General features: G+C 35.0%; 1 protein-coding gene across 4 annotated transcripts in view; it reads left to right on the forward strand.

The window, feature by feature from the left end:
- The first annotated feature begins 3,921 nt into the window (after window positions 1–3,921).
- Window positions 3,922–24,613, forward strand: part of LOC127850535 (fibronectin type-III domain-containing protein 3A-like) — a 134,341-nt gene continuing 113,649 nt past the window's right edge. For 2 of the 4 annotated variants that reach the window (XM_052383645.1, XM_052383648.1), the window contains exon 1: window positions 3,922–4,042. The gene's annotated coding sequence lies outside the window, so the exon portion shown is untranslated. The other 2 variants (XM_052383646.1, XM_052383647.1) reach the window with 2 other exon arrangements.

A 24,613-nucleotide genomic window follows, 5' to 3' on the forward strand; every position in this document is an offset into this window, starting at 1 on the left:
CGATATACTAAACCACGCTGGTTTCCGAAAACTGATGGTAGTGTAAACACTCAACATTTGTAATATACGTTTGTGCTCGATGAAAAGCGCAACAACTGCTTTTCTTTGCTGAATTAGATCGATGAGTATCCATATAAGAACAGATTTGTTAATAATGTATCGTAGTCAATACTGCTTTTTTAATATGATGCATACATTCTTTTTTGAGTATATGACAATTTTTGAAAAATGTTTGCTATGCTAGTCCTATAAATGTGCCGACAAACAAAAACTGGCATCCGAAACCACAACCGCCTTTGAAAATTCAGCCACAGGGAATCACAGGTGGTTAGCGTGTGGCTATGATATTAATTAGTGAAAACATCATTTTGAATGATAAATAATCATATTATAACGAAAAATTAACTTTTCTGGAAAAAAAATCACTATCAAATGTTATATATATATTTGATAGTGATCACCTGTGCAGGGAATGTCCGCCTGAGCGTTTATGGAAAATGAGTTTTTTTTCGAGATTCTAAGTCCGTTTACCCGTCGTGGAGTATACTCGCAATCAATATGTGTTCTATTTGGATTTTGTAGTTTGTACTTTTATTAATAATGTAGTTTCAAATAGGTTTATGAGGTTGACTATAGATCCTTAGTAGTTACAACGTAATAACATCAATAGTGTTTCATTTGCTATCACAGAGTTCTAAAAATTTCTGAGGTTTTGTTTTCAAGATTTGTAAACATTTTTTTGGCAATGTATAACTTTATATTTCGCAACTTTTAATAGTATTAATGTTAAGCCCTTTCCATAATTTGGCGAACGGAAACTTTTCCAGTGTTCTGTTATAGAATAAAACCAGCAGTAAAATTACATGACGAACATACGTCGTTTCCTGAATAAATATCCATTAGCTGGAATTGACAGATTTATCAAGCGCTTGTTACGCTCAAGAAGCTGCCGGTAATTGTTTTTAAGTTTATTTTACTCTAACTATTTAAACCGTTGATCATCTTTAATATCATTTTAATAAATGTCTTAATATATTTTAAACAAATAGCTATACACATACACCTATATTTTATGTTCGATTGGTTTAGGCATGGTCGTCGTGTTCACCATGATGTGCACTATTTCAGATTATTCTGTCGACCAAAGCTTTATCGTTTAAATTAAGACACTTTGTTGAGGATAGGAAAATAGTAGAAAATGACCTTTTCCTGGGTTAATATGCAAACAGCAATACATATTAAATGTAGCCTATCAGCCTTATATTACAAAAATAAAAACATGATTAAAAACTGGCCGCGTCATGCGAGAATGGTTCTAATGCCATATGCTACAAGCGTAACTTCAGACCAGCATGCGCAATCGCGAAGTCTGGCCAAGAGCTACTCTCTCGTAACCTTGCGTGGCTTTATAGCGGACAGCTTAGCGCCTGAAATACTGCGCACATGTTCCATAGGACCCATTTTCGCATGAAGCGGGTAAAATTATGTTGGACTTATGGCATTTTATAGTAAGTCGCCAAGTTTTTAATTTTAATTTCTTTTTTTTTCAGATAAAGAGAAAGAATCGTTACAAATAGCTGTAAGTGACAAGAAGGTTCGTAGTCATGGCAAATAATTGACAACTGATTACATTATTGCAAGAAGATTACCGGTACGTGAGCAATCCGATGCAAAAACAATGTTTGCTCAATGTATGGCGGCGTTTACGGGGCGACAACGTGACGATGCGTCGGATATACAAATATCTGAGCCGATATGATAAGTAAAGGTATTTGGAACATAGGCACATTCAAACGCAACAAATAACCAAAACGACTAAATAAACACAAATATATGGGAAATAAAACTAAAGAGACATTATACTTGGAGAAATTCGTACAGACTCCGCTGGTATTTTATAAGCAGGTAACCAAAGCATATGCAATACATGACAATATATACGACATACATTGAACATAAATCCATGATAAATTATTTAATACTGGTGCGCCAAAACAAAAAAGGGGAAATAAAACTCAAGAGACATTATCATTAGAGAAAGTCGTATAGCCTCCGCTGGTCTTTTTTAAGCATTTAAGCAAAGTCTACACAGTACAGAATAATATATACGACACACGTTGAAAATAAAACCACGATTAATTATTTACTTCTGGTTTCACCGGTCTGGAATGGTCAAGTTCCACCAGAAATACAATCACATAAATCTTCCGGTCCCAATATTTGGCTAGTTTACACCTTGGATTTCTTGTCCTGATGGGTGTAAAAATGTCATCGCTCCGACAAAACAGAACGACGAAAAGCGCGCAGATAAGAGAAATAAGCTTGATGTCCTCTTTTCATTATGGCGTGTTGGTGCCTTCTGCTAATATGCGCGCGCGCCAACAAGAATTGACGACTTAAAGCTTAATTGTCGTTCTGGGTAGCTGTCGTTTTGGAACCCTTCAACCCTGCCAGAACGCCAACAGAACACATGGAAAGGACCAACCATATCTTAAGGTTATAGATCTGTAACTACCCGATATTTAACTTCGTGTTATTTCGACTTTTTTAAAGACCGTCACACTGAACGTTTTCTGAGCATGTGCGTAAAACTTGAAAACTTCCAGAAATTTCAGTGACAATAAAAACAAGATATCGGTTAGAATGGGAAAACTTGCATCAAATACCACCATTGTGTAGAGGCAATTAAATCTACGGTCAAAACAACAATAATTATGTTTCTGATCCAATCCCGTGGTACGGAATGTTTTTGCTAAAATTCATAAAAATACGTGTGATTTTTTGTTAATCGAGGATACATCACAGACAATGTATATGTTTCAAGTTAGTATTTTTCCCTCTGCCATTTTTACTTTGGATTTTTTCCCTGCGTTTTCTGTATTCCACTTGTTACAGATTATTACGTATCATAAATGCATACATCATGTATTTATGTATAAATATTTATACCAAATAAGTTACTAGATCAATATTTATGTTCATGTGAGTTTATTTTGCAAATAAATAACAAAAGGGAAAACAGATTTAGTGTTGGCAATTCGGAATGTCTAAGAATCCTTAATTTTTCGGGAAGTGTGTCTTAAACTTTGATCTTAGATGCAGAAAAAAGTGTCGTAATGCAGTTCTAAAGCCTTAATGGTCATATCGGCGCGCCTATGTATAATTTGTCGTCCTGGTATGCTGTCGTTCTTAAAACCTACCATGCAGTATGCCTAAACGCCCGAAGACAATTCTAAGGCGCCGACATGCCACCCCATTGAGATATTTAACGGTCTTGCTATTTTTCTGGTGCGTTCGATTTTTTTGTACTTTCGTCTTTAGGTTTCTTTTCTTATGGACGACTTAAAAAATCACTTACCCACCGTCATTTTTCAAAATAAATATACTCGCCGATACAATGAATAAAATATGTCCCATCTGCTGGCGTATTATCGTTTTGGCGACGTTCAAACGCAAACCTTCAACAAGCCAAAACAACATGGCTAAATCATCCAACATGCCTCTGTTAGCGTCCTTGTTCATGGTTCGTATGTTACATGCTGGATAACATGTTTACAAAAAGGAACCTTTCAATCATACGCTTTACACCTAAGTCAAACAGTTGCAAACATTTGTATCCTATTGTACACTATGGTATTTTACCCATCAATCGTTCACAAAACTCGCATGGTTTCAACGAACGGGGCTTTGAATTTTCATTCGTTCGTCTGTCCTTTCCTCTAGTATTACTACCACTATCGCTACTTACGATTATTATCATCATTACTGTTTAGTGGTATGTAGCCTGTTTTGAGAAATTTCCTATGGCGTGCCCCTCAAAATCAATCGTAACAACTCGGCTCCTCTCGGAAAAAGCCGAATATTTGAAGAATTGAGCGATGTTATTAGAGTTCATCGAAATGTCACTTTAATTTTACCCATAATTCTAATGCCATCATAATTCAAAATGGCTGACGCTGTCAGAAAATCAATTTATGTGGGATTATCTTTTGAAATTCCACGTGGAAAATTATTGCTATAACTGTAACATAGTTTCCATAAGGTGGGATTTTTATTGTTTTAATTGTATTCATTGATATGCAAAGGTAACAACTTATTTTTAGTGCGTAATATAATCTAGACTTTTAAATGTTCACAGCGTATGGCATTTTATAACGTAAACATATGATTTCTTGATCATGTAAATGATGATCTTGTCTATTCATCATCATTCGTGTAGAGTATTGTGAACGCAAGATGCCAGATTGTATCTATTTCGAACAGAAAATGTTACTTGTTTTGCAATAACTGTCAATTGCATTCAACACTGTTGTCACTGTGTATTAAAGGGTTATATTCTCAAACCCGGTTAAGTCGCGGGTCGGGTTGAGTCGCGGTATATCATTAGCGCCCTCTGGATTTAGTTTATTAACAATCCTGCGTGACCTACTTGTCAAATCTGACAGAAAACATGTCTCCCTACAGATTGGAATCGATTTTTGGTAATTAAATGTCGTAAAACTCAGACTTTAACAATATTTGAATTTGTATAGTTAAGTTAATTGTCGTAACGAAAAAAATACGACATTGCCTAAAAATAACTTCTATTTATTTTATTTGATGAAATTCCATATATTTAAATTGTTATATACTTTATTGATTGTTACTTTGAAGAGTATGTCAGAGCTTTGATAATTCATGTTTAATTTAAAATTGGTGCTGTTTAACCTATTTACCTCGAATCCACCAGGAGAAAAAATAAACAACAATGGCGGACAGTGGTGTTGGATTTGTTTCTACTGCAGTTAATATTGAAGGATTTTGCCATAAAAAGGCCTTTGTCCAATAAAGTTAAGTTAAATATGATTGCCTTTTAAATCATTTATCTGATATATGAAGATCGTTTCTAGACGCAAGTGAATATTCCTCAAGTACCGCGAGTCAACCATGTTGCAGTATACTTTTCATCTGTTGCGGTACTTAATCTTATTCTCGGAAATAAAACAACCAAACACAGCTTACCAATTAAATGAAATATTTTTCATTTAATTCCATCATTATGTTTATCAGAAATGATCAAAATAGTTTAAAATTAACAATGAAAACGAAACAACGCTGTAATGTACGAATGGCTATCGGCCATTTTGTCCATAATTATGACATCACTTGAATGGCGGTCCATAATTATGACATCACTTGAGTGGCGGTAATTAGGTCAAACATGTTTACCATATCATAATTGAGGTTATTTAACACTAAATGTGCAAATTCATTACCCTATTTATTGCAAAGGGATATCAATGTTTATATGCTTTAGTTTTTCAAGTTTATGCATACATTTTATTGTTTTATTTGATAAACAGTGTTTGTCATTCATTCTTCAGCAGAACAACAGTGAATGCACAAAAATGTGCTGTCTCTTCTCAGGACCCTGACATCACAGCAGTATGTCAAGTGTACCCAGTGTTGGCAGTTGTCACACTGGCCCCATTTAATGATGACCAGAGTGTATATCCTTCAGCTGCGGAGGGGACGACCTGCCACATACACAGCATAGATCCGATTGATCCTCATCATCAGTTTCAGATTCATCATCTTTCCCATGCTGGTTTACCTGGTTGATTTGCAGTCCAGATGTTGTTGCCTTTGGGGATTTACATGTTGTTTGAGTATTTAGTTGAGTTGATTTAGGCATTTTCTCCTTTTTCTTGGCGTTTTCTTCCAGCTGAATTTTCTTTTGATGTTGGAGTTTTATTTGTTCCATGTTTTTATCAGACATTAGACTTCCTTGTAATTTATGTGGTGGTGTGAATTTTTTTCTTGGTTTTACAGTCACATTTTTGTTATTGTTCTCTCCTCAAAGAAGTTTCGACTAATTTTACAAGTTGATGTTTTGGCCTGGTTGTCTGAGTTTGCAGCACTCGTACTTTCTGCATCATCTCTAAGCATTTCTGGTGGATGTTTGTAGATGGACGATGGTGCTGTAGCTGTTGATGTGATCACATCGGGATTGAAGGGGTAAATACCAGCCTTTCTGAAGGCACTTGTTATGTTGTTTGGGGAAAAAGCTTTACCGTATGGTCTTGCAGTCAGCCGAGCCACTTCATATCTTGTGATTGACACCCCTGAGTTAGCATGCATGTACGCTTTGCACTCATTATTGTAATGGTGTTTCATAGGTCCAAACACACCAATATCAAGGGGCTGGGTGAGATGGCTAGAATGGGGTGGTAAAACAAACAATACCACTGAATGTTCCTTAGCCCAATCAGTCAGGGTCAGTGACACATGAGATTTGTGACCGTCATACAGGATCAATGTTGTTGGCTTGTCTGTGTCCTTTACCAGTCCCGCATGGTTGGTGAAATGACCTTTCAGATATCTTTCAAACAGGTCCCTATTCACAAACCCACTTTCAGTCTGCCTCCATGTGATCCAGGGGCAACACCTTCTAGCAATTCATCACACCACCTTTTCCCTGTAAAAATGTAAAAGGGTGGTATGTGGTTGCCAAGAGCATTCGCAGCCCCAATGACAGTGACTGTTTTCGTTCCGGCTGATGCTACTGTTTGAGGTTTGGTCATGTTGCCGCATACTATTTTGGGTGGTTTATGTTCAGTTGAGAATCCAGACTCATCAAAGTTAAAAATTCTTTGTGGAGATTGCTTCAGATCATTTACATTTTGTACATTAATACTTTGGCATAAGTTAATAAAAAGTTGCTTAGAATATGTTTAAAATAAATGTACATACTTAATTCAAATTAATGTTAGGATTTATTTTGAAATATAATTCTTAGTTACTTGATTGTTAATAATTTTTAAGTATTGGCTAATAAGTCTCAATGTTCAAAAAAAACAACAACTTAAGTCCTCAAGTGGATTTTTTTTCAGAAATGCAAATAAGGCAGATGTTGTATTATTTGAATACATATTCAAAATTGCCGTCTGCCTCCAAAATAGCGACCGGTCGGAAAGTCGTAAAAAGAGATAAGCAAATGAAACAAAAACGTGACAATTCCCGTCAATAAATATTTCTAAGCTGACCACTTATTATCTTTTAACGGAATATTTACTGATCTGAATTAAAGAGTGATAATTAATTAATTAGTTATATGGCGATAATATTTCACATCTATGCCGATTGCCGAATTGAATTGAAGGGTGATAATTAATTTGTTTTTTTACTCCCAAACTATCCTTAACGACAGCAGCATATTTTAATTAAAGAGATACGAGAAAAACAAGAGCGGTTTAGTTGTATTTGAAGTCTAATTAATCGCATATGCATATGTCAAATAAATAGGCGACTCAAATAAATACCGGTACGTGTTTTGTTCACTGCTATTCTAGATATCCTTGAAAGAGCATTCAATTAAATGACGCAAATAACCGGAAAGGATAAAAACGGAAAGGACAAATTAACCGGAAAGAAGTTTCGGCGAGCAAAATTTTTTTTTTTGAAAGTACCAAAAAAAATTCAGTCGGGCTGATTTTAGTGGGTCGGTCGGGTTATGCCAAACAAAAGAATTAAGGATGGCCCAAGTTTGAAAATGGTTTCAGAAACAGCTCAACATTTGCTGAGAGCAGTTCAGTTCTCTGAAGTCTCAGTTGAGTGACCGTGTGCCTCTTGCCATCTTGTTTTAAAGTTCTTTCACAATAAAATGCTCAGAAATTAAGTATCTAATTGTGTAACCAAACAAAATCAATACGTTACCAATAACTCTTACAAACAATGATGAAAATTTTATAAAAGCCTAAAATTTGAATAAAGTATTTGCTATTTCACTATTGTGATAATTGTTTATTAAACGAAAACACACACATAATGATTTATCATTTATGTACAATTATTTTTATTGTTAAAACAATACTTATTCTTAGTCATGATGCCTTTGAAAGCCCAGCTGTAGGGATTGAAAGAGAAGAATGGCGCTTAAATGAATTTTGGCATATTTAATTCAAGTGGTAAAGGTCCCTGAGGCATTTTCATTTCAAGTGGTATGTTTGTTTCTTTATGTTACAGGATTAATAATAAATGATTGGAATTATGGATTATATTGTGCCAGATAGTGTACTCCTGATGAGTTTCAGTCTGGAAGCACAAAACACTCAAGTTTCATCTTGCAATACACAATAATGTAAAATTAACTGATTAACTGTGACTAGCGAATCAGTGGTATGAACATGACCAAGTTGCTACTTCATACATGGAAGTGTTTATTATATAAGTTGCGTTCTGAGAAAACTGGGCATAATGCATGTTAGCCTGTGCACTCCACACAACGCTTTCCGCTTTAATGACATTTTTCGTTTAAATGAAGTCTCTTCTTAGCAAAAATCCAATTTAGGCTTTTCGTTTAAATGAAGTCTCTTCTTAGCAAAAATCCAATTTAGGCGGTAAGTGTCATCCCTGATTAATCTGGGACGACACTTTATGCACATGCATTATGCCAAGTTTTCTAAGAACGTGACTCATATAATTTTGTATCATTGTAGTTTGTCTGAGCACAACATGCTCACAGTGAGATTTGTGATCGCCTTTTGTCCGTTGTTTGTCATCGTTGAACGTCTACATTTACCTTGTTAACACTCAAGAGGCCATATTTATTAGCCGATCTTCATGAAACTTGGTCAGAAGATTTGTCCAGGTAATATCTTGGCCAAGTTTTAAACTGGTTGACTTGAGGTAGGTCACACAGTCAAATCAAACAAAAAGCTTTGTTAACATTCTAGAAGTCACACTATTGACCAATCTTCATGAAACTTGGTCAGAACATTTGCTCCAATGATATCTCAGCTGAGTTCTAAAGTCATTGTGGTTTATTGAAAAACATTGCCACCAGAAGGCAAGGCAGTTAACCTTTATGGCTATAGTAGAAATTTTTAAACTCTCTTGAAACCTTCTATGTATGAAAATGAGTTTTTCATTTTATTTTTTTATCATTATAATGTTAAACTATTGTTAATACATAATGATGTAAAAAAAAACGTGACAAAAAATAACTTTTAGGTGTTATGTTTATGTCCCCCATAGGGTGGCATATAGCATTTGAACTGTCCATCTGCAGTCCGTCTGTCTGTTTGTCAGTCTGTGCCTCTGACCAAAAACTTGGTCATAACTTTTGCAATATTGAAGATAGCCACTTGATATTTGGCACGCATGTGTATCTCATGGAGCTGGGCATTTTGAGTGGTGAAAGGTCAAGGCTATACTTCAAAGTCAAAGCTTAAAAAATCAAAGCGGCGCAGTATGGGGCATTGTGTTTCTGACAAACACAATTCTTGTTTTTTTAGCATTTTTATGCCCCTGAAGGAGTCCTATAGTGATCAGACCGTCCGTCCGTCTTTCCGTCACACTTTGCGTTTAGGTTTCGCGTTTAGGTTTCAAAAATGCTCATAAGTTCTATGTCCCTTCACATAGCAACTTGATATTTGGCATGCATGTGTATCTCATGGAGCGGCACATTTTGAGTGGTGAAAGGTCAGGTCAAGGTCATCCTTCAAGGTCAAAGGTAAAACCCGGTATCAAAGCAGCGCAGTAGGGGGCATTTTGTTTCTGACAAACACATCTCTTGTTGTTTGTAAGGATTGTTTTTTGCTTGTTTGAATGTACATGTTTTACAACAATTCATATTTCAATTTATTTCAAACTGTGTTCAAATCCAGTTTAATGGTTTAAAGAGATATTCTTATCAATTCAGGCCTCGACACTAACGGTGTCCCGGGAACCTGAGGACACCAGATTTTGGCGAGGGTCACCAATTCTTTCAAGCTGGGTGATCCTCCGGGCACCCTAAATTTATAGAACCACTTCGTATTGATTGATCATTTAAATACAAACTGGTTTTCTATATTTTTTTTATTTGTTTCAATAAAAGTGTTTGCAATTTGAACAATAAACGAAAAGCGGTCTGCACCAGTGCATGAGATTTCGCTTGACCTTATTGTTATTGAAGCCTGCCTGGTAGCTGGCCAATCAGCATTGAGTTTGCTCACACATAATATTGGGTAATTTATGCGCAGATTACCCAGTTGATATTGTCATCCGCCAAGAATAAAGCGGCCGATGGCAAACATCGTATTTAAAGATAAACAAATAAAAAGGAGCGTAACAATAAATAAATTATTTCTAAGCTGATCACTTTACACCTTTCTACCGACTATCGATCTGAATTAAAGGATGATAATTAAACAATTAGTTCTATGTCGATGATGTGACACCTTTTTGCCGATTATCGTTTGAAATTGAAAGGTGATAATTAAGTTGTTTTTTACCCACAAAATATGCTATTGTTAAGGAATATGTCAACCAAATTGTATATTTGCTAGGTACCTGGTTTTCATTTTCGCAGTCAAACGATATGCACATTTTTCGGACTGTTGTTTTGGGATACATTATTTTTCGTCGATTATAATTTATTATCGAAGTTCTTTATAAAAAAAAAGAAGGACGAATACATATGCGGTGATACAGACGGTGTGTTTTATAATATTTCGAATTGTATTCACTGCTGAAGATGATAATGCTGAAGATGATTATGACAAAGATGATGATGATGTTGATGAAAGACATGATTTCCAAATTTTACAAAACAAGGCTTTTAAGCTATAAATGGGTCTACTTTAAATGGCAACTGAATTGAATATTGGAAATAAAAATGTGTACTGGTATGCTTCTTGTACTTATTTGCCCTTACACTGTGCGTTGAAACAGGAGGGAACCCTAGTTTGGGTGAGGGTCACCAAAAGTTGGAAGTGTTATGAATTAAATATTAATTGGTCAAAACGCTTTACAAGTCGTATATTCATTCATATTGTCAAAAAAGTAAGTGTCAAGGCCTGTCAAAATAAAAAAAGATAACAAACCCAGGATCAACTGTTGATTTATAAAATAGAAAAGCTTAGAAAATATCCCAAAAGTAGGCCATCATTTAATCAGAAGTCACCTCTTACAAAGGTAATGTTTTCTAGACAGCCAAAAAATAGTGAAGGAATGTTACTAAGAGTGTAACCCTGTGCATTGGTCTGGTTGTTTGCCTGTTAAAATGTCTAACATATATGCATTTGTGTCATTTTTGTGACCAGTTACTTTAACTACAACAATTTTAATACATTTCTGAATGTGTGATATGTCTGAATGTATTTTTATGATGTTCTAATATTTAAGTCAAAGCTACAGTACACTCCACGCATTTCCCCCAATTTCCCTCCATACACCACGTGCAGTAACGCCGATGGAGATTAAGAAAATTTTGCAATACGCGGCGTTTGCGGCCCTCGACGTTGGCAATGTGGGGAAACTCCGTGTTTTACGAGATAACGATCAATTTAATTTTGTTTGACTTCCTGATTTTCAAATAAAATTACATTTATTACAAGTACATATGTATACTTATGAATATATATATAATATACCATTAAAAAAAACAACCAAGATAGATCGATCCCCACGTGGTTGAAGAAGTAGTTGTATAGAAAACTCGTTGATTTACGACAAACAAAACGTCGTCTTTAAACTGATACTTACCAATTAATATAATCACAGTTTGCAACATTGTTTTTATTTTGATAATTTAATCCAAAGTTTTCATGTTAGCAGGTGTTTTTTCTATACTGAACATGTAAACAAATGACAGAGGACCCTATTAAAAGTCTCGGAAATCTGTGTGAATTGACAGTTTGACGTTATCAAAAGAAAGCCGCTTCCTGTCTGAATGCATAACTTACTCAAGTAAACACGTTCAACAAATGCATAAGGAATGGTTTTAATTGTCAGAACAAAGTCAATTCACTGCTCACTAAAGCATTTATTTTCTGTTCGTAGGTCGGTTATTCCATTGATTGCTAAAAGAAGGTGGTACATGTAACTATTGAGTTTAGATTTGCATTAAATATTCACAGTTGTGTTCTAGTTGCGTCGACATTCAAAACAATGTTTACCAGTAATTATGGATCAAATCGGCAGAGTGACATTCACACATGTTAATTCCTTTTGTCAAAACAACACATAACGCCAAACACTTTATCCAGTTCCGTCCAGATGTTCTCTTTTATCAGTATACAGTACAATAACTGTTTCAATAATTACTATACTAAAATACCGTTACGATAAAGATATTTAAATTGAAATTAATTTGGAGGAAATATAAAATTATTTGCGATATAATTGTGTTTAAAAATACCAAAGAAACTGTTAACTGAAATCAACAGAATTCAGTGTTCTCTGTACTACAAAGTTTGTATCAAAAAATCAATACACGCATACTTTCCATGCTTTTCACGCATAAACCTTGAACTTGTACATTGTAGCATATTTTTCGCGCGCTTTTCTCGGGAAATATACATGATGACTGTATATTGGAAGCATTTGTAAACGCTGTGTTAACATTAAAAATCGGAAGCGTGTTTCGGATTACAAACAATTATTCTCATTTGGAAATTAAACGGAACATTTATTCTGATGTTATATGTGTTATGAATTAAATATTAATTGGTCAAAACGCTTTACAAGTCGTATATTCATTCATATTGTCGACGTACCTGTGAATAAAAACATATATGAATTGTTTATACAATTATCTTTATTTTTATAAGCCACAGTATTTAAACAATTTTTAATGACAATGTTTTTATTTTTTGGCATGCCCAGTAGCACACTGCTAACGCGGTGTTGTGCGGCGGTCGCTGATAAGAACGCAAATTGTCTGCATTTACCGACTTGGCTAAAGTAATACACGCCGCGGGTATTGCGAACTCGGCGGAACGCCTGTTTAACCACGATTTTAAACTCTGCATAAACACTGGCTAGCAGGAATAAAAACGCGGAGTGAGCGCGTTTTTTTGGGAAAATGCGTGGAGTGTACTGTACTTTGGTTCTGTACACTTATGTGTTAACTACCCTGTTAATGATGCTCTCTTGGAGTAAATAGAAGGGATATTCTAAATAAAAAACATAGATGCAGATAGTAAACCAATTATGTGTGCATTACACTGCCAAAGTTTACAAATGCACCAATATGATGCATGGTAGAGTTATAATGGATAGAGTAAAGGATTAATTTGCAGTTATCTTGCAACACAAAGCTGGAATTGGGGTCCACTGTGGCTTGATTTTATCCGTGAAATAAGACAATGGTTTGACCCGAATTTCTTGAATTGTTTACGATGTCTTATACAAGACTTCCAATGTAAACGTTTGTTTAACATTTTATTTTTTGGTTGAGCGGACGGACGGAAATCCACAAAAATTAGTTTCCAACAAATAATATTGTTTGACAGTATAATTCAAACCTCTCCTGCTCATGAGTGAGAAGCAAATTGTAAATGGCTCTATGCAAACATCCTAAAATCAGAACAGCCTGCGAGTTATTTGCAGGCTGTTCAGGTTTCATGTTGTTTGCTGCTCATCAGTATTTCAAGGTTGGAAATGAAGCCTTTAAATCTTGAACCTATAGAGAGAGGTCTTTAATTTGATTCAATAATCTAAGTGACCACAAACGGGTCTAAGAGCTTACATGTATCTGTGTGCATAAGGTTCAGTTTTAGATTATCACGGCAGTAATTAGCAACAATACCGGTAGATAGTAAAGAAATGAATGGCAATTTACATTGTGAAGTGAAAGCTGTTTTCAAATATGTCTGCACCACCCATAATTATTTCATTACTTAAAGGCTCTATAAAGGTGAAGATACGTAATTATTTACAGATTTTTAAATAATTTTTTCATATTTTATTTATAAAGGTTATCAAAAAACAATATATATATGCTATTGGACATAATAATAACAAAAATGAGCAATACAACTTGTTTTGAGCTCAAAATAAAGTGTCCACAATCAGTTTATTTACATCGCTGTTTACTCGCGAAAGAGAAAGTGAAAGTGACTCAGGTCACGAAAAATATAACGATGACTTTTAACGTTTTCCGGTATCACTCACAAAGTAGGTCTCTTCTAAATGGTTAAAACGTTTGTAGTGATCTAATAAGTTACTTTCTGCTGGTAAAAAGTTGTTAAAATAGAATTAAAATTGAATTTTCTTTCGGCTATTTTTAGCATATGTCAACGCTCTGAGACTACACATCACGTCAGTTGACAAAATGTAAACATTTCTTCCAATTACGAAACGGGTTTATCTTCCATAATTCTTGACAACGTTGTACCTAAGCTGTGTTATTAGCAGTTTTTATGCAAGAGTAACTGAAATCCGGTAAAAATGAGACCAGTTGATATGCATTATAATTGGATTTGTGACCTTTATAGAGCTTTTAACCCACTCGCATTTGTATTTATATCATGGTGGATAATTATTTCACTTTCTTCTCCTACTCATGGTTGCATATGCTCACTGTTAGTGTAGAATTGTCACAGAAGGTATCGGCAACAAATGATGTTTAACATGCTGACTGTTCGGGCAGAATTGTCATGGAAGGTATCGGCGACTAATGGTAGTGCTGAATGGCATAGGAAAGTGGAAGATATGGGAAGGTTCTCAATATTTGATGACATTTGAAAAGCTTGTAGACTGTCAAGCCCCTGAAAAAGCTAAAAGTCTGTGCATTAAATCATGAAAATGGCCGCCCCCATAGAATATTGATTGGTCTCTAGGACATGATTGCAACAGAAACTGTCTGCGGATTATTTGAATGGATTTTTTTCAGGATTTCTGTTGTTCAGGGATTTCGCAGATTAATACAATGGTTCTTTAATGATCACTGGTATTTTTGGGTGTGAGATTAAGTATGTAGTGATTGATTTGGAAAAATGTCACTGAATAAGATATTCTGTGTTTCTTTATAAAAATGCAAACCTTCATTATTAAGATTGTAGTTTGTATTATTAATGCTACATGACTGTGTAGTTTTAAAATCTTGCTTTATTATTTTGGTTGTACAGTGATTTTTTTTCCACAGTTTTACAACAAAGCACCCTTTATGACCCTGGCTTAGGGTCAATTGTTTTTATTATCAATTCTATGATCTTAAATAATTTCTTTTCTTGGCTTTTCTTCGTTTAAATAAATTTTTGTGATAATTGTAAAAATAAAACTAAGAAAAATTGCTGGATAATGGAAAACGCAAAATTGTTTCACTATAGGTTTTACATGTTATCATGGTATTACTTCTGCATAACTGTTGGAATAACATAAATTTGTGTTCTCTAGGCAATTACTCAGTATCTACTCAGGTTTTATGAGTTATCCATACTGCTTTGTCAGTGAAAACTGTGTGCCACTGTTATAAGAAATGTTATATCCTTAGCGAGCTATTTATGGACACAAATCAATATTAATTTTATTGGCCAGACATTGTTAACAGCAGTTTTGCTTGTTAGCATTGTGTTCATCATGTATTGAACTCTGTTGAACATCTTTTTAATTAGGCAGAACATTAAATGTGTTTGGTTGCATTCCTTAAAGGGATCTGTCACAGGAAGACACATTTCTAAATGTTTGTTGTAGATTACAAAACATTTGAATCTACATGTACTCTGCGCTATGTCCTCAGACAATTAAATCTTTCTGTGTCCTATGTCCCATGACATTAAAATACTATTGTGCCCAGTATACCCCTAGACATTTAAATTGGTCTCTGTCCTAAGACATGTTTGTACATTTTGCTCTGTCCAATGTCCTCTTTTTGATATTTACACGCTTCTTGGTCAAATATCCCTTTACATTTTTAACCAGGTTTTCCGAAGGAAAAAACTGGTTATCTAAGATTGGCGAATGTCGGCGGGCGGGTGGGCTGGCGGAACAAGCTTGTCCGGGCCATAACTTTGTTGTTCATCGTGAGATTAAAATCATTTGGCACATTTGTTCACCATCATTAGACAGTGTGTGGCGCGAAAGAATTATGTCAATATCTCCAAGGTCAAGGTCACACTTTGAGTTCAAAGGTCAAAAATGGACATAAATGAGCTTGTCCGGGCCATTACAGCGCCCTCACACTACTTTGGGGTAAGGGGTCCGCAGCCCTTAGGAGGGGGAATTTTCGCTGCCTTTCCCTTTTTTTGGGATTTTTTTTACTTACTCTCTCATTATTACATTAATTTTGTACATGTTTGCACTATATTCATTGCATTTTTCATAATTTAGTATGTTTGCAAAGATTAAATTGAAATAGAATCGAGATATAATAATCATGAGACACATCTTTCTATTAAAAAAAAATTATAATTTTTTTTTTTTTTTTTTAGGGGGAATTTTTCAGGTGGGGGACTGCCGCCGAATTTCGGCGGCAGATTTAATAGATTGAGGGCCCTGCATTACTATGTCATTCATTGTGAGATTTTAAAATCATTTGGCACATTTGTTCACCATCATTGGACGGTGTGTCGCACGAAAGAATTACGTCAATATCTCCAAGGTCATCAACTAAAAATAGTTTGATTTTGAAACAAGTGGGTTAACATTGATCAGTAACAATGCACATTTTGAGTTGGTCTTCCTTTATCACACTTTTTTATTCAAATTGAAATCAAGGTTGCAACGAGTAAAAATAGATTGAATCTTACACAAGGGGGGTAACAATGCACCTTTTGAATTGTCTCCCTTTATCTGACTTTTTTTCCAAATTGAAAACCTGGTTTTGTGACAATTTTGTCCCTTGTTTATGTTTGTCCCATATCTCTAGACATGTAAATTGGGTAAGTCCTTAATAATAATGTTGCTATTCAGTTAAACCTCATGCTACCATGTAAAAAATATTATTTTGTTCCATGTTTACATTTTATTGCTCTGTCCTATTTCTCAAGACATTGAAATGCTACATTTTCCGGTGTCCCTAGACATTTAAATGTTGCTCTGTCTTCAGTCTGGACATATTTTTTATGTTTGAAGGTGTGTTTTGTCTCAAACCATATAAATGCTGCCATGTGCCATGTCCCATGACATTTAAAAGGTTGCCATGTCCTATGTCCATAGACATTTAAATGTTGCCATGCCCTATGTCCCTAGACATTAAACTATGTATCCTATACCTCTAGGCATTGAAAGCTGCAAACAGATAATGTGTCTGACCCATAGTGCCTTCTCTGTTTTGAAGGGAAGAGATAGCAAGCAGTTGGCCTTGCCTGGTTGAATTTAAATGCCTGATTAGTGCAAAAACATTGTATTAGATGAATGAATGAAGTCAATTTAGATTGTTATGCATCTTAAAGTTCTTATCTTATTTCTAGCAGGTGGTTTTGGGCCAAGTTTACATATCAACAAACATGTATACTTGAAGAAGATATTTAAATTTAAAGGAATTTCATTTCTTGCACCTTAGATAATGTAGGACATGAATGAGCAAAAAGATAATGCTGGATATGAATGAGAAAAAAAGTGGTTATAAGTAATGCACTATTTTCGATTTAGTGATATAACAACTGGATTTTATATTGTAATTTGCAAGTAAATTATTGCGTTCAGTATAAAAGCTGTTGAAATTTTGAATAGTTTTTTGAAAAACATATAATGTAAGTTTAAATTTATTTTCTAGCTTTATGGAAAAACATATCAGTAAGTTTAAAATAAGTATGTTTAAATTTATTTTCCCATTATGAATCAATCAATGTTGACAGGCCACGCATTATTACCACTTTTCAAACAAATTTTTTCTTGTAACATTACTTTAATGATTTAAACCTTACAAACAAAATACATACATATTAAATGGACAAGCATCAATACGGTTAATTGCACTTGGTTACCTAATGTGCTGGGTGACTAACAATCACATTTAGAATTGCATGCCAAATATTTCAAAGGCCAGGTTAGAGTCTTTGGCTTTGGGAAAAATTCTATCAGTACTATAAGCTATGTAGGTGCAACAATAATGTGCAGTGCTCCAGTTAGGATTTGAAAAGGGCAGGGGAGGTTATTTTGTCAAAAGGGCACTTTCGAGCGCGCAGTATTTTGCCAAAAGGCCATTTATGAGCGCGCAGTTTTATTGGGATAGCTCCCTGTAGCATATTAATTTGTATATTGTCCCCCACCGGTTTAACCGGAGGGGACTTACGGTTTTCGCTCTGTGTGTCTGTCTGTCTGTGAGTCTGTCTGTCACACTTTTCTGGATCCTGCGATAACTTTAAAAGTTCATAATATTTTTGCATGAAACTTGAAACATGGACAGATGGCAATATGGACATTATGCACGTCATTTCATTTTGTTCCTACGTCAAAAATTCTGGTTGCTATGGCAACAAATAGACTAGAAATACTGCTGAAGATGGTGGTTTTCTGGATCCTGAGATAACTTTTAAAGTTCTTCATATTTTTTTATGAAACTTGAAACATGGATAGATGGCAATATGGACATTATACCCGTCATTTCATTTTGTTCCTACGTTGAAAATTCTGGTCGCTATGGCAACAAAAAAAAATAAAATCTGACAATGTTGGAGCCGGTAGGGGACATAATTATATTGCTTGGCAATAGTCTTGTTAATAATGGTTTATGTAAATGTGCAACTTCTCTGTATTACTTTGGTTACCACATGTATTCAATTAAAACTTCACATATGTTTGGGGTCATTTTGTGCCGGGATCACTGACCTTGTTTCATCTCTTTGGCCTGCAATAAAGCAGAATTATGCCCCTTTTTGTACTTAACACATTATGGTTAATGTTTCTGTGAAACTTCTCCATATCTCTTCTTTTCCTACAGATATTTAATACATACTTTTTATGATCAGTAGGATAACCTATAAACATTTAACAGTCTTTAATTATTATTATGCCTCCTTTTTAAGTTAGACAAGTTGGATTAAGGTTTGCATGCAAGTTGACATTTGTGTTAAAGTTTGCATGCAACAAGTTCATATCTGTGTTTGAACTATAAATTGTAGATATTCAATTTGAAATATACATATTTATGTCTTTGGGATCATCGTGTAAAGTCACATACACTGACCTTCGATTTTAGCAGAACTATACCCCTTATTGTACTTGTTGTGCTTAGTAAACTTGAAAATCAAACAACTCCTATCTCTTGCTGCCATGTAAGTATGGCATATAGTTTCATTTCAGGTCAGTTTGGGCAAGGTCAAGGTCACTGTTGCTAAAAAAATTATAAAAACTTAGTGCTCAATTATTAAATTAAGGATGTAGCTATCCTACTGAAATTGTTTGTATTGATACAGTGTGTAGGTGTAGGAGCTTACAATGGAATGCATTTATTTGTTTTAATTTAAAGCGGGTACATGTATATACGATTTTTATATGTGCTGAATTGTAAAATATTGATACAAATATGTTATAAAAACACACAATATGCAAGAAAAATGATACATTTAAGACGAATTTCATAAAATACAGCAAATACAAATTAGCGCCCCGAGCCGATTGTGACGAAGATAATTCGTAATTATTTTCCTACAATAACCGATGCATTCGTCTTTTTAGTAAGTGTTCGTGTGTCGTATGAATCGATATCGCTGCAGGAATTTCAAATGAACCGTTAAACTAAATTTAGATTCACATCGTACATGCATGATATACATGCTGGCGAATTCGGCTGTACAGCCTTTTTCTATTTCAGAATTAAATATCTGGCTTATTTAGCATTTTTCGACACATGTTCTTCTTAACTTTTATTTTAGTTTATATTGAAATATATGTATAATAAGTTTTTTACACATTTTATATTAATTAATAAATATTTGACAAGATCGTATATACCCGCTTTAAAACTTTCAGCTGTAAGTTTACAAATACTTAATAACTTAAGCCAGTGTTTTTTTTTCACCATTTTGGGAATAGCCCAGGCAAGGTTCCTTTGGTCAGGGAAAAATCGCTTTGTTTTGACTAAAATTTGGAAATTAGTGTTGTTGATTTTTTGCTCACAAATACTCTAAATTGAGAATACAAGTGATTACAACATTATATTTATTAAGGTTCAACTGACAGAGCTGGATTTGAGATTAATTAAATGTTGACACAATTTTTTTTATTTTTTTTTACCTTCATTTGGGAATGTGTAGGTCTCATTTGGGAAATAATATATCCTTTTTCCAATTGGGAATGGGTCCCCCTACGGGACCCAAATTGGAAAGGAAAAACACTGTATGCTATAAAAGCGGTAGAATAGTACAGAACGCTGTCTTGTTCAAAAAGTTTGTGTCAAACCTTTGTCATATTATGCATGACGCTACAGAAAGATATAGGATCATAAAATGATCAGGGTGCTGCACAAAATGGTGATAGTGGATAACAACACTTTCCACCTTACATCGATTTTTGCTAAGAACAGACTTCCTATAAACGAAAAATACCATAAAGGCACAAAGTGTCGTCACTGATAAGCCTGTGAAGACTACACAGGCTAATCAGTGACGACACTTCATGCTCATGTATTAAGCCCTGTTTTCCCAGAGTGGGGCTTATATAGAAGAAAGCTGGTTGTTGTTGTATTGATTTAATTACCAACACCTGTGACCATCTGAAAGAAATTATTTGAAATGAAATCTAGTCCTTGATATTATCACCTGAACCCACAATTCAGCATTTTCTATTGATCCAGTAAGTTTTGTTTCCAATAAATTTTCATTTCACTAGACAAGACTGACAGTAATGGTTGTGTACACATTTTTTAACCTTACATGACTACTCGTCTGGCTTAAAAGTTCCTGGATGTATTTCAAATCTTTTAAGATATGACCACTTATTTGTATTAACTAAATAAGTAAACAATTTATTCTCCAATCAATTCTAAACTGTGAACTGCAGTGTCAGAGAAGGTCTAAATTCTTAAACAAAGCAATTTAGGATTATTTTCACGCAATTAGAGGCTTAATATGTCAGTGCTTTCCACAGGCCATTTAACGGTCCCTTTCCGGAGCGCTTGAAATTTGAAATCAGAGTCCGGGGGGCGCTTGACATTTTCTGATCAGTGTGTACTTTTCATAATCTGCAACTAGACATTCTTAAGATCACAGCAATATTGACTTGGCTGAAAATCTTTTTACCCACCTATAGCCCGCCTAAAGGGGGATCGTCGTTGTAATGGAAAATTGATTGAGCAACAACACTCATAAGCAGTCATACCTGCAGTAAGATCAGACGACTAGTGACGTAATTTTCATAAGTGTGTGATTTTATGGCAGTTTGTTGGCTTTGTTATGTAACACACTCATAGGTCCCTACGGTGTTTCACCTCCACGATGAAATCTCGGCCACTTACTTATAAGGCTGATGATGGCAACAGGGTGTTATCCTCGTAAATATTGTACATTTCAGGCATAAGATGGTCAAAACATTAATTCCACTCATAATGCACTTTAACAAATCATTGTTGAATTAATTATGCACAAATATGCATGTTTCATTCGATTCTCAAATGAGCATTATTAAATTTGAATTCCAAAACACGCTTCCAAATTTTAATGCTAACGCGAAATGAACAAATTCTAGCGTCAAATAAACAGTGCTTTATCTGGAGCTCTGCACTTTATTGTTGCACCTACACTACGCGGCTCGCGATTTTTGCCTAAATCACCGATCACCGCGTTTGGGCCAACGTGGCAAATCGTGGTGATTCGCCGCAAATCGCGGTGATTCAACGTGATAACACTCTACGGGTGATTCGCGGTGATTCCGCCGTGATTTCACTGCGACCATCTCGCGATAAAGATCAGCTGTTGAATCATCGCAAAACACCGCGAATTGCCGTGATTGGCGTTGATTACTATATTTGAATTTCAACTTATTAACTAATGTTATTATTATTGACGATCACATTATATCGCGAAAATGTATTCCAATATGAAAGTAAACACCGTACTTGCTGAATGTCGAATCCTGATTCCAAACAATATCTTTATTTGTTGAAATAACAATTGGTCAGTACGGCTCACGCAAAACCAACGAAGTTCGCGGCTACAGATTCTTTTGGTCTCGAAGTTTCTCCGCAGCCACAACGAGTATTCACTCCGAATCATGCCGAGGCACTCGGCGATAATTAGCGGATATAAGAAACGGGTACAGATAATAACCTGATATTTTTACTTCTACGCGATTGTTTTAACATTTCGTCAGCTTCTCTGCATACTTCATACAATTACCATCAGATGTCATCTGTCAATGATTGGGTAGGTCAGTAACCATATCGAAGAAATTTACATAGTTTAATCTCGGAAACGAGAATTCAGGGCTTTCCTTTGACCCGAGCTCCCGGGTTTTGACGCTTGAAAATTACAGAATACCCTAGTTTGACTCTTGAGAAAATTACGTCATGCGTCACATTTGACCCAGGGGAATGTACCGACTTGCGTCAAAGAGATCAAAAGTTATTAAGAGTAATCGATAATTGGCTTGGGGCGGAGTATCTTTTGGTACACGCTAACCTATATCGCCCGTTTGAAGCACAAGTCCGCCCAGTAGGCAGAGTTTTGCCCATTGAGAAATCTTATAATGACCAATTAAAACACTGCTGGTTCGATGACGCGTGTATCAACGTTCCATTATTTATCTGAGCGTTTGTTATCAGCTGTTTGCAGAAACGACATGTATTCAACCCACCAAAACAGAATGGACTCACCCGCGTCAGTTTTAATAATATCCAATATATAATTATAACATCCCTATCCACAATATTTTGAGAAATACTTCCACAATATGTCAGAATGTATTTCCAATGCTGAATACAGTGTACCCAACCCTGTTTTATTCCATGTTTGCTCCGTTCAAAGACGCGCGAAAGTTATGCTGGCATATGTACTGTCTACAAAGTAAATTTACACGCTTTGCATCAGAGTTGCTAATAATAACCATAGAACTGGTATAACTGACCGTGTGGCAAAGTGACATATTTGGATGCTGCATCTGCTAATTGATTACAACATAGGTGTAATAATTGACCATTTGAGACGGCATAGAAAATTGGCATGTTTGTCGCACGTCCTCGGTAAAGATGGCACATGAAATAATTAAATCCGGATTTGAGCCGTCCACGGTCGATTTTGAGATGATAGGAAATCCAATTAGTTAGTTTAAGGAGGTATTTTGATGGTAAACGGCTGGCACAGACATGAGAAGTAACTGACGAAACATCTTTTTGTTTTGTTTTAAAACATCTTCGATACTTTCCCAAAACCGTACCATTCTACGAACGTTGCTATAGTTGTCCGCCAACTATAAATTATCTATTAGCAAAGTAAAGCACTGCAATATCATACTTAAAACAATATGTCAACCGAATTATATATTAATTGCGTATTTGCTAGGTTACTTATTACTGGCTTTCATTTTCTGCAGACAAACCAAAACACATATTTTATTTCATTCGCAAACGACGTATCTCTACCCGTTTTCGGATACGGTATGGTTCGTCGATTTTAATTTATTTCCAACGGTCTTTATAACATTTTTTATAGAATGACAAATACACATGCGGTGTTACGGATGGTCTGATTGATAAAATTTTGCATTGTACTCGCAATAAATTGCACATAGAAAGAAAATAAAGAATAACAATAAGCAAGGGCTGGAGGGGCTCTGCCCTCTATTCCCTTTATCCTACGGTCTCTGAATCTCTGCTTAATTTTCCGTATTTCAAATTTGGGACAATTGACACCCCTGATATATATTACATGTATGTCACTACATGTATTTTTCACAATGTTGGTCACAATGTATGTTTGCATTATCTCTTTCATTGACTGGAATATATTAAGAAATAAATGTTTAGATATTTGTAAATTTGTTGCTTTATATATATATATATATATATATATATATATATATATATCAGTAATTCGCTTTAAGTACAAAAGATCATTGACTCTCATGCGTTATTATTATGACTCATACAAATTTGATTTTGACTCTTGAAAATTTGGTCCCAAGAGTCATTGACTCTTGAGATTGGAGGTCTAAGGAAAGCCCTGAGAATTGCTTTAAACGTTGAAATAAATGATATATATTTGCATAAAAGTTGCTTAGATACACAGACGACAAAAATATAAAAAATGTCGACCATTTGAATAAAATCAAATGGATTATTTGTAAAATGAATACTTTCACTTCGTCCCGATTTTCAGAAAATGACTTTAACATGTGCATCTAAATTTATATTTACACATTGCTTCAGATGATGTACGCGTCTCCAATCCCGATTGGGCTGCTAAATCTATTTAACAAAATAGTAGCGTGTAAAATTCATTTGATGGAACAATAGTAAACGTTTGTCTTTACTGTTTCTCGAGCAATATTGAACGGCAAATACTTTTGAAAATGGAAGCCGTGATCATTCGGAATTATCGTCATTTTAAATGTTTCAAACATAGTTTGTTACACTTAAAATTAGGTGGTGAATCGTTTGATTTGGTGGCATTCTGTTTCATTTCGGACCTCGTGCAATTTTTCAGATCATAATCTCTGTGCTTTTTAGCTCACCTGAGCGATAGCTCGGGGTGAGCTATTGTGATCACTCGGCGTCCGTCCGTCCGTCCGTCTGTCTGTCTGTCTGTCTGTCTGTCTGTAAACAATTTGTAAACATCTTCTTCTGCTAAACCATTGAGCCAATTTCAACTGAATTTCATGTGGAGCATCCCTAGGTCATGGGACAAAAGAATTGTTAAAAAAAATTTGATCACATAACCAAGATGGCCGCCATGACCATATGGTAAAAACCTTAAAAAATCTTCTTGTC

The sequence above is a fragment of the Dreissena polymorpha genome, chromosome 11 (assembly GCF_020536995.1).
Source record: "Dreissena polymorpha isolate Duluth1 chromosome 11, UMN_Dpol_1.0, whole genome shotgun sequence".
Classification (NCBI taxonomy): Eukaryota; Metazoa; Mollusca; class Bivalvia; order Myida; family Dreissenidae; genus Dreissena; species Dreissena polymorpha.